General features: G+C 37.5%; 1 protein-coding gene and 1 pseudogene across 1 annotated transcript in view; both read right to left on the bottom strand.

The window, feature by feature from the left end:
- Nucleotides 1-15,943, bottom strand: part of WNK1 (WNK lysine deficient protein kinase 1) — a 176,450-nt gene that overhangs the window by 120,859 nt on the left and 39,648 nt on the right.
- On the bottom strand, nt 5,019-6,194 carry LOC122727703 (annotated as a pseudogene).

The raw sequence follows: 15,943 nt of genomic DNA, 5'->3' as shown, positions 1-15,943 counted from the left end.
CTCCTTAATAAATGCTTAAAAGTCTAACTCTTGCTAAAGCTTGTAATTGATTGGCGACCACTCATTAGATATTTTAGACAGACTAGCAAGAATTTTAGCCCTTAACACAGCAAATACATTTTAAAAATTAATTATGACAAGCAAGATTTATACTAGATTAAGCAAGGCTAGTTTAACATCAGAAACATAAAAAAAAATTAAAATGCTGGTGGCTATATTATCTACTGACCTCCAGAATACTTTCCTTCATCAATATGTTCAATGCCTGGCTCATAGTTTCTCTCTTCACCAACTCCTGCCCTCATACCAGGGGATTTCATTATACATACTGATCCCTTATAAATCATGCTAGTCTTCCAGTTCTTCAACTTACTCAATTCTTATAACCTACTCTATTCCACCTTACTATACATAGGATCATACCCTTGATCTTATGAATACCTGAAAATTTATCACTTCCATGTTCATGAAGGTTGAATCTCCTTTATCTAATAACAATGTAATTCCATTTCCCCCTCCCTTGTAATCCCAAATCCAAAACCTATTATTTTTTTTTCCATTTTTCCTTTTAAGTTTCAAACTCTCCTTTGTTCCTTCCCTCCATACCCCATACTAGAGAAGGCTAGCATTTGACACAAATAAACATATGTATAATCATACTATGTGTACTTCTATTTATCAATTTTTTCTCTGGAGGTGGATAGCATCTACCTTCTTCTAGTTGATATGAGTATAATACTCAATAACTTGGCTGTTCATAGTTTTTCTTCAAACAATATTGCTGTTGCTCTATGCCAAAGCTTCTTATGTGGATCAAGACCCCATATGGGGTCACGTAACTCAATGTGAGGGTCACAAAAAAAGTGGCAACAGTAAAAGGTTTCTGAATGCACAACAATCAAAAATTAATTCAAAACCAAACGTATAATGAATCCAAGGTGTTTCTGGCAGCATCTACCCATGTTGCAGCCTTGGTTCTGAACATACAACATGTGCACTTTGCCCTGAGCATGCCATCACACCATGCAATGTCAAACGAACCTGCCAGAAATACCTCGGCTCAGATTTGAGAGTACTGTATGTTATCAATTGCAGTGTTGTTACTGTACATATAAAGCTTTCTGCTCTTACAGAAACATAATAGTTTAATTATGGAAAATAAAGTCTTTTAATATTTTCTTACATTCTTCAGCGTGTAAGTACCAAATTAGTATATCTTTGGATTGTATTGTATTAGAATGTCTGATATTTTAAAACTGTTGTTATCTCAGCAAGGAAAAATGCTGTTTAATAATATTTCTCAATCATCACCACTATATAGGTATTTAAGTGTAAACATCGATTTTTAAAATTAAGCACAAATGTAGGTTCATAAACTAAAGCTAATATCTGAGAAATTATTAGCAATATTTATATTTTAGGACAAAAATATTTCCCGACCATGGTTAAGTGGCTAAGTTTAGACAGAAGAGCTATAAATACTGATGACAATATAGCAGTCTTTGCTACCAGGTTGTAGTACACTTAAATTAACAAGAAAAAGAAAATACATCCAATCATTTTTGCAATATGGATTTACTTTGAATAACGATGATGGTTTGGAAAAACCTCTTTGCTTAATTTGTAATCAAGTTTTGGTTGCAGAGAGCATGAAACCAAACAAACTAAAACAAAAAACTAAAACAAGCATGTAGCATACTACAATAAACCAAAGGAATGTTTTGAACAACTTTTAAAATCTTCAAATAAAGTAAAACAATGTTTTGAGAAATCTGTTACTGTCAACAAAAAGTATATGCTTGCATCTAACAAAACCTTTTATTTAACTGCAAAAACTAAAAAGCGCAATGCAATAGGAGAAGATCTCATGTTACCTGCTGCTATTAAACGTCAGAAATCGTTCATGGGAAAAAGTATGGGGATGAAATTCATAAAAGGAATTTCTGAAATTAGTAATGGCCAATTCCAGCAGCTTATCACCAGACATAAGGGATGCCCAAAGTTTGCAATTCAGCTAGATGAAACAACTGATGATATTTATAACATGGCTGTTATTTCATGTAAGGTATGTTTATGAAGGAAGCATACATGAGAGAATTATTGTTTTGTTGCCCTTTGGAAGGGCACTCAAGAGGGGAAGAGAAGATAGATATCTCAAAATCACATTTTTCAAAAATGAAGATTTACAGCAGAAAAATTGTTTTGGAATCTGTACATACAGTGCTAGAGCAACGATGGGCAAGATTGTTTGATTTATAGCAAAAGCTGGTGGCAATGAACATATCACTTTTATTCATCTATTGGGAAGCACTTGTAGCCAAAAAATATCACTGGTTAGATGTGCTTTGCAATACTATCAAAATCATTAACTTCATTAAAAACCTTGCCCTTGACAGTCTTTTGTTTTCAAACCTTTGCAAAGACATGGATTCTGATCAAAAAACCTTATTTACTTGGGGGCAGCTATGTGGTGCAGTGGATAAAGTACCAGCCCTGGATTCAGGAGGACCTGAGTTCAAATCCGGCCTCAGACACTTGACACGTACTAGCTGTATGACCCTGGGCAAGTCACTTAGCCCTCACTGCCCCGAAAAAAACCCCAAACAAAACAAAAAAGCTTATTTACTACATGTAGAGGCAAGGTGGCTCAAGAGGGCAAAGTTTAAGCAATTATAGAAATTGAAAGATGAGGGGGCAGCTAGGTGGCACAGTGGATAAAGTACTGGCCCTGGATTCAGGAGGACCTGAGTTCAAATCCAACCTCAGAAACTTGACACTAGCTGTGTGACCCTGGAAAAGTCACTTAACCCTCATTAGCTCTGCAAAAAAAAGAAAGAAAAAGAAAAGAAATTGAAAGATTAAGTTGTAATATTTTTGACTGAGCAGAAATCCAATTTTGTTCATTTTTTTCATAATGACTTGTGGCTTTCAAAACTTATTTGTCTAATATTTTCAAAAAGCTCAATGATTTAAACATGTCACTTCAAGGAAAAAATTATAACATTTATGTTAAAGGATAAAATTGAAAGTTTTACTTAAAAAGTTAACATATAGAAGAATAGGGTAGAAAAATGGTTCTTTAGGAATGTTTACAGCTTTTATAATTGAAAATAACATTCCCAAAGATTTAATTATAAGAGTTATAATATATCATCTGAAGTGACTGGAGAAAGTTTCAGGAATACTTCCTGTCAAATTTTGATTCTAAAAAATTAAGTTGGGTTCACAAGTCAGACTCAATTGAAATTAAAAAAAAAAAAAAACCATCAGTCATCTGCCATTAAAAGTTCAAGAAGAATTTGCTTAGTTATCAAGTGACACAGGTTTAAAACTTGAGTTTCTTTCTTTTTTTAAATTATTAAATAAATTTTGGCTTGGGATTAGAACAAAATTTCCAACAATTTCTGAAATGCCCCTAAAACATACTTCTGCCATTTTGCGGCATTTTCAGCATTGATGATTGTAAAATCAAAATATTGATCAACTCTGAAAAACGCTGAAGATATTTCTATGTCCTGCAGTTTCAAATATTCTGTCAAAATATAATTTTATGTAAAAATAAACAGGCACGGGGCAGCTAGATGGCACAGTGGATAGAGCACCGGGCCTGGAGTCAGGAGTACCTGAGTTCGAATCCAGCCTCAGACACTTAATACTTAACTAGCTGTGTGACCCTGGGCAAGTCACTTCACCCCAATTGCCTCACTAAAAAAAATAAATAAACAGGCACATCCATCTCATTAGTATGCAATTTTGCTTTCATCTTTAATAAATGGTAAAATTATACATATACCAAAGAATTGTTTTAAAAATAAATTTCCTTACAATTTATTATCAGTAAATGTTTGATTTGCATACCTATTTTATATCCTATATACCTTGGGTCTCCTAAAAATTTCTCAGGCTAGGGTGGAAAAAGTGCAAGAAACCCTGTAACTTTTGTTGCTGAAACACTGTCCTCGATTTTCCTCACCAGTGATGCCATCTATATCAGGGATTCTTACACTTTTTCCACTCACTAACTCTTTTTGCCTGAGAAATTTTTACATGACCTCAGGTATATAGGTATATTTTAAAAATAGGTATATAACCTTTTACTGTTGTCAAACTTTTTGTGACCCCCACATTCAATTACACAACCCATAGTTTAAGCATCTTTGGTCTACACAATGTTCTCTTGGTTCTGCTCATTTTACTTTTTATTATTTCATGAATGTCTTTCTGTGTTTTTCTAAAATGAACCGGCTCAACACTTCTTATAGCACAATAGTATTTCATCACAATCATATACCACAACTTGTTCAGCCACTCCTGAGTTGATGGGTATCCCCTCAATTTCCAGATAACCGCTATAAATATTTTAGAACATATAGGTTCTTTTCCTTTTTCCCTAATCACCTTTGGAAACAAACTATAGTAGTATTTCTGGGTGAAAGGGTATATATACACTTTTATAACTCTTTGGGTATAGTTTCACATTGCTCTCCAAAACGGTCAGATCAGTTAACAATTCTACCAATTGTCTATTAATGTCCCAATTTTTCCACATTCCCTCCAGCATGTCATTTTCTCCTATCATTTTAGCCAATGTGATAGGTATGAGATTGTTTTAATTTGCATTTCTCTAATCAATAATAATTTAGAGCATTTTTTTAATATGACAAATTAGAGCTTTGATTTCTTCTCCCAAATCAGTTGGGGGCCAAAACTTATTCTTCATGTAGACGTCATATAGACTCCAAGCCTTTCAACCCTCAATTGAGAAGGACTAGGTGGTAACTGTGGATAGACTGCTGATTGGAGTTGGAAAGAACAGAGTTCAACTCCAGCCTCAGGCACACTTACATGACTCTAGACAAATCACTTACCCTCAGTCTTCCTCAGTTTCCTCATCAGTAAAATGAAGATAATAATAGCACCCAGGGTTGTTTTAAAAAAATCAAATGACATATTTGTATATTTTTTAAATAAAGATTCCTTTATTATCTACATTAGGAAAAGGCCCAGTTATCAAAGGAACACATACTGTATCTAAAAGAAATTTAATGATTAATCCATTTCATGGACCCTAGCCCTGAAAATATATTGGTTGTTCATTAGGAAGAAATAACAAACTATACTTTATTATTATGCCAAGACAAGATGAAAATCAATGCTAAATCCTCAGATACCTCCCAAAGATAGTGGCTACTTCTTGGGCTTCAGGTTCATAGTGTCACCTTTAGAGCTAAAAGGGATCTCTATTCCAAGGTCATCTATTCCAACTCCTTCATTTTATAGAAGAGGAAACTGAGCCCAAGTACATTAAGTGACTTGCTTGAGGCCACACAGGGAGTAGGAGCAGAAAAGAATATTCACTGCCCAGGCTCAGGAGTCAGAATTGTTTGCCTGGGGCTCTTGCAGGATAGGAGTGTTGAACATCACCAGACAAGCACCCCACTGGGGACTCTTGGAATGAAGTCACAGGCTGCTGCAGAATAGTTAGGCTGAATTACATTAATATCACCAGTCCCAGGGAGCACTTTCACTTTGTGGATCTTCTTGAGTTTTATAGCAATCCTTTTCAGTATGTTTCCTATGTCATCACAAGCTTCACATACCGGAACTGCTGGTGCTTATTAAGTGTGAAAAGATAATCAGCAATGATATCTTCTCCTATCAAATGGTCCAAAATAGTTCCACAGGTGGCAAGCTTCAGCCCAGTCTCTACATCCTGGATCCATAGAGCAAGCACAACAGGAGTATCCAGCAGGAACAAAGGCTACTCACACACCTTTTTTTGGACATAACTGTTTTCATGACCCCAGGAAGATCACCCACTCGAGAGGCTCTTCCTTTTTTGAGTTGCTGCCTCCTGAGTGAGTTGATGAGTGAGGACTTGCCCACATTGGGCACACCAATCACCATGATGCAGTACTCCAGATTCTCTCCTCGATGATAGTGGTAGCCACTCTCAATGAGTTCAGTAACCACTGGAACAATCTGTTTTATGGTTTCATCCTTTAAACAATTGGTAAAAATTACATTTTCACTCCTTCTTTGTTCAGCTGTCCCACAATTTTCTGTTTACCTTTAAGATCTGCCAAATCCATTTTGTTAAGTACAAACAGGTGAGGCTTAATTCCAAGAATTTTGTGGAAGAAAGTGTGGTAAAAAGTGAAAGCTTTTAGAGTTGGTTAGTGATAACTGAAGGATGCCAGTTTTTGAAGGACGCCCTTTTGGGGAGGAGACCATGATGAACAGCTGTGCGTCTGCTAAGCACTCCACTTCCAGGGTGTGAGCTTAAAGGCAAGGAGAGAACGGAAGTGGGGCCTTTTCTCTCCTTGCGCGTGCGCGTGCACACGCGCGCGCGCACACACACACACACGCTGACTCAGGTTCGACAGCGTGGTTCTTGGTGATTGGCCTGGTCCTCTGTAATAGCACGTGCTTGACGCGGTTCTCAGCCTCAGAGGTGGCCTTGGGTTTTGGTGAATTCTATAACGGAATATAGACTAAGCTTAGATCTAAGACTATTTATTTGTATTTCTATTTTTCTATTTCTCTAATCAGCATCACCTTGTTTGTTAGCTAATTAATTCCCAAACAATAAAAGTTAATAATCCATTTCTAACTAAAGCTCAGAGGTTTTTCTCTTACTGGTCTGGGAGATATATAAGGGAAAGGTTAAAGGGGAGTTTAATGTTCTTATATCCAATCTTAAATCTCACAAAAGGATTTTGACCAGATAATGGAATCTGAACATCATGTACCTCGATGGTACAGTCTACCAGCTTCAGGCTGCTCTGCATCCTCTTGAGACCTTTGGTCATGTGTCCTGGGAACCAGCGCTCCATGTCCTGGCCCACGATGGAGAAGCCGCCCCTCCAGGCAGGTCCACAGCACCTGGTGCAAGCCTCATGCTGTGGTCTTCTGGGCCAATGCTGGCATTGACTGGCACTGGCTGGGACACCACTGGCCACTGATATTTGTATATATTTTGCAAACCATAAAGTGCTATTAAAATGCTACCTATTATATTATTATATACATATTATATGATCATGTATAATACAATTATACAATATATAATTACATATTAGATACTGATGATGCGTTCCCAGACCATCATGCCTGCATTGGCTATATTTTCATTCCTTCCCCCACCTGAAAAGTTTGGTTCAACTCTACACTATCATCTTCGGTCCTGTGACCCTTTATCTGGTTGAAGATCTTGCCCCCAATTAACCCACTTGTCTCATTCACTGAAGCATCTCTTCCAAATGTCTCACTTTAAACCCATCCCTCATTAAACTTCCCCTGCCTCCCAACCCACTCACCCTCTCAGATGAGAACCCTGCCTCATACTTTACTCAGAAAATTGAGGTCATTAGCCAAGAGCTTCCTCTTCTCCCATCCTCCTTAACTCACACCTCCTAAATGCTATCCACCATAATTATTCTTCTTCATGGCCATCTCATATAATGAGGTGGTTCTTCTTCTTGCCCAAACACCTCTTCCTGCACAAGTAAGTCTATTTTATCCTTTCTTCTCTCTACTTACTATCCCATCTCTCTCATTTATTATCAATCTTTCCTTGTCTATTGGCTGCTTCCCTACTGCTCACAAACATCACCCTTCTAAGTGGCACCCTTGATTTCTCATCTCTCACTCTCCCCACCCCCCACATCCAATTTGTTGCCAAAGTCTGTTGATTTCACCATGGCAACATCTCTTAAATACACCCCACCCCCTAACTTCTCTGGTACTTCTCTAGTGGCCTACAGGTCGATATTACCTATTTCAACAACCTGCTAGTGAGTTTGATTGCCATAAATCTCCCTCCACTCCAATCAATCTGTCAGCAAAGTAATTTTCCTAATGTGCAGGTCTGACCATGTCACCTTCCCAACTCAATTAACTCCAGTGGCTCCCTGTCACCTACAAGATCAAATACAAAATCCTGTTTGGAATTCAAAGCCTTTCAAAACCTACCCCCACCCTTTGACCACTTTCAGTCTTCTTACTACTTACTCCCCCCACCATGTACTCATTGATCCAGTGACACTGGTCTCCTTGCTGTTCCATTAGCAAGACACTGCATCTCTTGGCTATAGGCATTTTCTTTGGCTGTGCCTCATGCCTGGAATGCTCCCCTCCTGTGTGATTGGAATGATGCCACCTGCTGGAGACTTATTGTAGAAAAGCTCTGCCATGAAAGGAAGATCTTTGGGGGCAAGATCATGCATCTTTTCTTTGGCGTCAGGAAGTGATGTTTGCTGGTGGGAGGAGAAAAGGGGAGCCGGGCGCTGTCTCTCTCTTTCCTTTGGACTCTGGTGGAGAGCAGAGCTAAAAATGTGCTCTCCCTTTAATAGATAGATGAATGTAGGACTTTCTCTTTTTACCAAATTCTTATTCTCCTTAATAAATGCTTAAAAGTCTAACTCTTGCTAAAGCTTATAATTTATTGGCGACCACTCATTAGATATTTTAGACAGACTAGCTAGAATTTTAGCCTTTAACACCTGGCTTCCCTGGCCTTGGTTAAACCTAACTAAAATCCTATCTTTTATAGGAAGCCTCCAACCTTTCAATTCTGATGCCTTCCCTCTTATTTTTCTATTAATCCTGTACATAGCTTATTTGTGTATCTGTTTGCCCACTGTCTCCCTCCATTAGATTGCAAGCTCCGAGGGCAGGGAGTGGTTTTTGCTTATTTTTGTATCCTTAGCACTTAGCACAATGACAGACATGTAAGGAGGCACTTAAAAATATTTACTGACTGACAAAAGAAGCCCATGTCTCCCCATCCTCAAAAAAATTCTCACTTGATCCATCCATCCCTGCTATCATCCAATAGCTCTTCTGCCTCCTGAGGTTAAATTCCTTAAGAAGGTCAGCAGAGGTGCTTCTACTTCCTCTCAAGTCTCTACAATTTGGCTTCTAACCTCATCACTCAATTGAAACTGTTCTCTTCAAAGTTATGAATGATTTCTTTAGTCATCAATATAATGGCTTTTTCTCAATCCTCATCCTTCTTGACCTCTCTGAAGCCTTTACTTTCTTCTCTCTAGGTTTTCAAACTGCTCTCTCCCGGTTCTCCTATTTTTTAGCCATTCCATCCAAGTCTCCTTTGCTTGTTCTTCATCCAGATCACACCTGTTAATTGTGGGTTACTTCCTAAGGTTCTGTCCTATACCCTTTTCTTGCCTCCTTTTATACTACATCACTCGGAGATCTCATCAGTTCTCATGGATTCAACTATCTAAAGTTCTTGATTCACATAAATCTGTATCAGGCAAATTCAACTTTATGTAAAGAATTCTGAAAAAATAAAAAAGCCACATTCTGAAAAAAAAAACAACAAAAAACCTATGTTAACTTTACTATATGGTACTGGGCTCTCTCTCCTCTCAATGCCCCCCCCACCCCGAAAATCTTAAAAAAACAAAAACCCGGGGCAGCTAGGTGGCGCAGTGGATAGAGCACTGGCCCTGGAGTCAGGAGTGCCTGAGTTCAAATCCAGCCTCAGACACTTAACACTTACTAGCTGTGTGACCCTGGGCAAGTCACTTAACCCCAATTGCCTCACTAAAAAAAAACAAAAACAAAAACCCAAATAACAACAACAACCTTCCATGTGAAAGCAAAAAACCAGACACATGCAGAGACTGCTGCTATTACCACCAGATCTGGGGCTTGGCTTGAGATCTCTGGAGCTGAGGGAGGAAACTTTTGCTCCACTCTGCTCACATACCTGCATATCCAACCCCTATATGTCTGTTTTCCATCCATCTGTGCCTGGGTGGGAGCTGTTCCTGGTCCCCATGTGTCCCACATCCTCTTCAGTTTGTGTTCAGCCCCCGACATGTTCTTCCTCTTGATTCTGGCCAGGCCCCAGTGTGGCTGGCCCTGGTTCCCTCTCCCTGTTTCTCCTCCTGCTCTCCTTTCTCTGTTCCAGGCCCCCTCCCTTCACAGGGGCATGTCTGAAAACAAATTTGCATTACATAAAAATTTTTTTACTAGAGTTCTATGGAAAGGTCCACTATCACTTTTATACAGATGATTCTCAAATTTATTTGTACAGTTTAGCTTCTCTTCTCACCTCCAGAATTACAATGTATTTGATATCTTAAACTGGATATCCTGCAGAGATCTTAACTCAACATGTCCATAAATGAACTCAGATAATAAGTTCCCCCCATCCCTTCCTTCTTTCCTAACTTTCCTGTTACTTTAAAGGTCACCACCATCTTCTCAGTCTTCACAACTTAGATGTCATGCTCAACTCCTTACTCCTTCTCACCCCGCATATCCAATTCACTGCCAAGGCCTGTCCATTTTACCTTTGTAACATCTCTTGCATACACTCCCTTCTATCGTCTGACACTGCTGGCACACTGGTATAGGCCCTTATAACCTCATGACTCGACAACAATAACAATACCGATTGATCTCCTTGCCTTAAGTCTCTCTTGACTACAATCCATTCTCCATTCGGTTGTCAAACTGCTCTTCATAAAACACAAGGTTGACCATGTCACCTCCTCTATTCAATCAACTCCACTGGCTCCCTATTGCCTTCAAAGTCCTCCATAACCTGGCCACTCTACCCTTTCCAATCTTACTCACACTGCCCTCTCTTCCTCTGTATTCTGCAACAATGAAACTGGCTCCCTTGCTATTGCTCTAACTACATAATCCATTTCCCAATTCCAGGCATTTTCATTTGCCCTTACCCATGCCCAGAATGCTCTGCTTCCTCACTGTCATTTCAGCTTCCTTTAATTCTCAGTTAAAATCCTACCTTCTACAAGTTAAGTTCTCTCTTAATTCTAGTAACCTTTGTGGATTATTTCAAATTTATCCTGTATATAGAGAAGAAGCTGGAGCAGGAGGACCAACCAGAATGATATTGAAATATAGTCCAGGTGAGAAACTATGATACTCCAAACTAGGGTGGTACTTGCATGAGTAAATAAAAGGGTAAAGATGAGGAGTTGTGTATGAACACAAAATTGGCAAGGCTTAGTAAATGAAAGGATATGGAAGAGAGAATATATCAAGGATAACACAAGTTATGAATCTAAGGTTATAGAAAGGAGAGTGGTCACACTGACAGAAACAAGGACATTGTGACTAAGAAACCTAGATGAAAGAAATAAATTATTTTAAAATAACCACTAATCTGACACATGGATTAACATTTCTTGAAAAATTCTAAGTTGAAAGATGTTTTCTTAGTATTTAAAATACTAAGCAATCTGTTCAACCATTAATTCAGCTTTTTCCGTGGCCAAATCTGAAAAAGGTAAAAATAATTAGGTTAAAGAAACTAGAAGTATCTCTCATGATGTTTAAATTTGGCATACAAATCAAATTTATTTTTAGGCTGGAATACACTGTAAGATGGTGGTACTGTTGTCAAAATATAGGGCATCTCAATTCTATTATTAATTAGTAAATATACAGATCCAAGAGAAAGAAAATGCAAATGAGAAGTTAGGGTACCCTCAGGCACTTAAGATACATATGTATACATCTGTAGCCATAAATAATGAGGAAGTAACTGTGTTGTAACGCAAAGTTCACAGGATTTGAGCACTGACACTCACTAGTTTGTTACAGTGGATAAATCACTTGATTTTTCAGAGTTTCAATTTCTTTGTAAAATACCTGTACCACAATTACTACTTCATAGGGTTGTTTAAGGAAAATGCCTTATAAATTTTAAAAAGCTATATATCCATTATTTTTAAAGAGGAAAGAAGATAGTCAGGAAAACACTGTGAAGAAAACATAACCTATTAGTAAATATGATTCTCAGTAGATGAAACATTTCATTAACTCCAATTTGCAAAACAGAATCTTAGAATATCAGATTTATAATGGATTTGAGATCATTTAGTTCAATCCCTTCATTTCTTTTTTTCCCTTCTGGGTTAGGAATCAATTTTACTCCCTTTTTTCTCTTTTTTATTTCATAAAAGGGCATTCACTCAAACACTCTTCCTAATCCTTTAAAGAAAATCTTCATTTACTCTACCAGTCTCTCTAGCTAATGTTCTATATCTCTCTTCCCTTTCTCAGCCAACACCTAGAAAAAATTGTCTACCTTTTTTCTATGTTTGCTTCTTTTACTCATTTTTCAAACTTTTGCCAAGTAGCAATTGGAAGCCAAACAGCTTCCAACCCCATCCCTTAAGTGAAACTGCTCTGAAGTACTAATAAATTTTTAACTGCCAAATCTAATGGTCCTCAGTCCTCATTATTCTTCCAGCCTTCTCTCTGTATTTGATACTGCTGACCTCTCCTCTTGTATACTTTCTTTTCTGTGGCTGTTCCCAGACACCACTCTCCCCCTTTTTTTTTTACCTGTCTGACTACTCCTTCTCTGTGTTCTTTGTGGGTACATCATTCAAATAATGCCCCAACAAAGAACTGGAAATTGAGGAAATGCCCATCAACTAGGAAATGCCAGAACAAGTTGTAGTATGTGAATGTAATGGTGTATTATTGTGCAATATGAAATGATGAGCAGACAGATTTCAGAAAAACATGGAAATATAGGAAATGATGCTGACTAAAGTGAGTAGAACCAGGAGCACATTCACAGTAACAGCAACATTGTACGATGACCAACTATGACAGACTTAACTCTTCTCAGCAATATCATGATCAAAGATAAATTCCAAAAGGCTCATGATGGAAAAGGCTCCCCACATCCAGAGAAAGAACTAGGGAGTCAGAACGCAGAGCAAAGCATACGATTTTCATTTTCTTTCCCTTTCTCATGGTTCTTTCCTTTTGTTCTGATTCTTCTTTTACCACATGACTAAATGTGAAAATTTGTTTAACATGATCATAGATGTATAACCTATATCAGGTTGCTTACTCTCTTAGGGAGGGAGAAAATCTTAATCTTTACATATAACTGGAAAAAATGCTATTAAGTAAAAAAAACCCAACAAAACCCCAAATAAAAACCCAACTGGGGGTGTTCCCCATAGGCTCTGCCCTGGGCTTTTTTCTCTCCTCCCTTGACTCTACTGGTAACTGCATTCACTTTCACTGGTTTAATTATGATCCCAATACAGATATATAACTCACACATCAAGCCCTATTGTCTCCCCTGAGTTTTAGTTTCTAATCACTAACTGCCTATTGGATGTTTTCCAGAGATATCTCAAAATTAACACCTCCAAAACTGAACTCATCTTTTCCTTCTTACCTGAGGCTGGTGATTTTGCACAGCTCTGTCTCATTTAAATTTAATTCACTTGCAATTCATGATATCACCTGCCTGCCATCACTGGTCCTCTTTGAGAAAGGATAAAGAATAACCCATCTGACTTTATTCTTCTCACCAATGCAATGGTACAGAAGAGTTCCAGGGAACTCATGATAGAAGAGGATCTCCAAATCCAAGAAAAAAAAAGAAAGAAAGAACTGTGGAGTATAGATGCTGATTGAACCATATTATTTCTTTTGTTTTGGGTGCTGTTGGTTTTTTTTTTTCTTTCTATTTTGAGGTTTTGCATCACTGCTCTGATTCTTTCTCTTGTAACAGGATTAATGCAGAAATAGGATTAATGTTATTATGTGTATATATATGTGTGTGTGTGTGTGTGTATATATATATATATGTATATGTATAGAGATATATAGATATAACCTATATCAGATTACCTGCTGTCTAGGGGAGGGGGGAGGGAGGGGTGGGAGGGAGAAAAATCTGAAATTGTAAAGCATGTATAAACAAAAGTTGAGAACTATCTTTACATGTAATGGAAAAAATAAAATACCTCATACACACACAAAAAAAGAATAACCCATCTTCCAAACTTTCCTATCTCTGTTGAAGGCACAACCATTTTCCCAATCTCCCAGGTTCATAACCTTTGCATCATCCTAATATTGTTTACCCCACATATCCATATATCTTGTTATTTCTAACTCCACAATTTGATCTCTCAAATCCACCCCTCTGTTACCACTCACTACTGAGGACCCTATCAGTCAAGTCAGTCAATAAGCATTTATTAAGTGCCTGTTATGCACCAGACACCATGCTAAGCCCAGGGGATACAAAAAGAGGCAAAAGATAGTTGTCTTCATGGAGCTCACAATCAAATAGGGAAGACAATAAGCACAAAAACATGTACAAACAAACAAGTTATATATAGGAAAGATAAATAATTAAAAGAGGGAAGGCACTAGAATTAAGAGGGGTTGGGGAAAAGCTTCCTGTGGAACATGGAATTTTTGTTGGGATTAGAAGAAAGCCAGGGAAACTATACTACTGTGAAAAGCCTTCTAATTAGTTCCCCTGCCTTAAATCTCTCCCCACTGGTCCATCCTCTACACAGTTACTTTATGCATAGACCTGACTATATCACTTCCCAACTCAAATGACAGTGTCTACTGCCTCCAGGACAAAATATAGTCTTCTGTTTAATTCTAAAGCCCTTTACAACCTGGCACCAACTGTCTTCTCAACCTCATTGGACATTACCTCCACCCTGTAATTCAGCTAAATTGGCCTTCTCTTTATTTCTCACACAAGGCATTATGCTTTCCAGTTCTATGCCTTTGTGCTGGCTGCCCAGAATGCTCTTCTTTCCTTTAATGACTCCCTATCTTCAGGAAGCATTTCCAGAATTTCCTGCTGACACCCCAGCCCCTATTCTGTATTTATTCTGTATATATTTATATATGCACATTGTCTACTAATGGAATGTAAGCTCCTTTGAGGGTATAGATTGTTTCATTTTGGTTTTGTATTTGTATCTCTAACCACTAGCAAAGCGCCTGACATAGTAGTTTGTTACTTAATAAATACTCTATGATTAATTGATTACTTTGTACCTTTCCAAACATGAGAAGTTACCTAATTCTAAACCGAAAGAACATCTACCCAAATTAAATGCTATAAAATTATAATGACCAAGTTTGACCTCAGAGAGGAGATAAAAGGCACTTCCCCACATTCTTTTCAGATGTGGGGGGCTATGGGTATGGAACACTCCAGATGGAGGCCTTTTTTAAGGTAGTCATTTGTTCTGTTGGAGGTCTTTTTCTCCCTCAAATTTTTTGCTATAGAAGGATAGTTGAGGGGAAGGAAAAAGGATATTGGAAATCAAAGGATAAAATTTAAGGATATTAGAAATTAAAATTGATATAAAATAGTTATCAATAGTCTACTGATAATGTGTAAAATTTGTGGTTTTACACTTAACTTAGTAATAACAAACTCTTGAACCAGTAAGGTTTCGCATATAACCTTTATTTCTTTGTTCATCACCTTCCCTTCCAGATATAACACTTTCCTATAGAGAAAGCCATCTACTGTAACAGAATTTTTTTTAAAAAGAGGGGTTCAGAAAAATCAACCAATAAACCAAGAGAGTCTAAAAGAATTTGCAATTTTGCACACCCACAATCTCTGACACTTCAGCAAAGAGGGAGTTTTTTTTTATGTCCTGCTTAGAATAAAACTTGGTCATTACGATTACAGTGTACAGTTTCTGTTGTTGTTCTTTCCACTTTGTACTAATTCTTTCTTTTTCAACAATTCATACATCTTTCAATGCTTCTCTGTATTCTTTGTATTGTTTCTTTTGACACAGTAATTAATTTTCCAATATAGTAATATACCACAATATTGTTAGTCATTCTTCAATCAATGTGTATCTGCTTTGTTTCAAGTTCTTTACAACCACAAAAAATGCTGCTAGGCAAATATTTTGGTGTAAATGAGACCTTTCTATCATTGATCTCCTAACAGAGGGATCCCTGGGTCAACAGGTATAGACATTTTAGTCTCTTTCTTGGCAAAAATCCCAGTTACTTTCCAGAATACTGAACCAATTCATATGTCCACTAGTAACATATCAGTCTTTTCACAGCTCATCCAACATTTACTAGTTCTATCTTTTGTCGTCATTGCCAATATTTCTGGATG

This window comes from Dromiciops gliroides, chromosome 5 (assembly GCF_019393635.1).
Source record: "Dromiciops gliroides isolate mDroGli1 chromosome 5, mDroGli1.pri, whole genome shotgun sequence".
NCBI classification, from domain to species: domain Eukaryota; kingdom Metazoa; phylum Chordata; class Mammalia; order Microbiotheria; family Microbiotheriidae; genus Dromiciops; species Dromiciops gliroides.
Note: the sequence above shows the minus strand (reverse complement) of the source record. Positions and strands in the feature narration are given on the sequence as shown.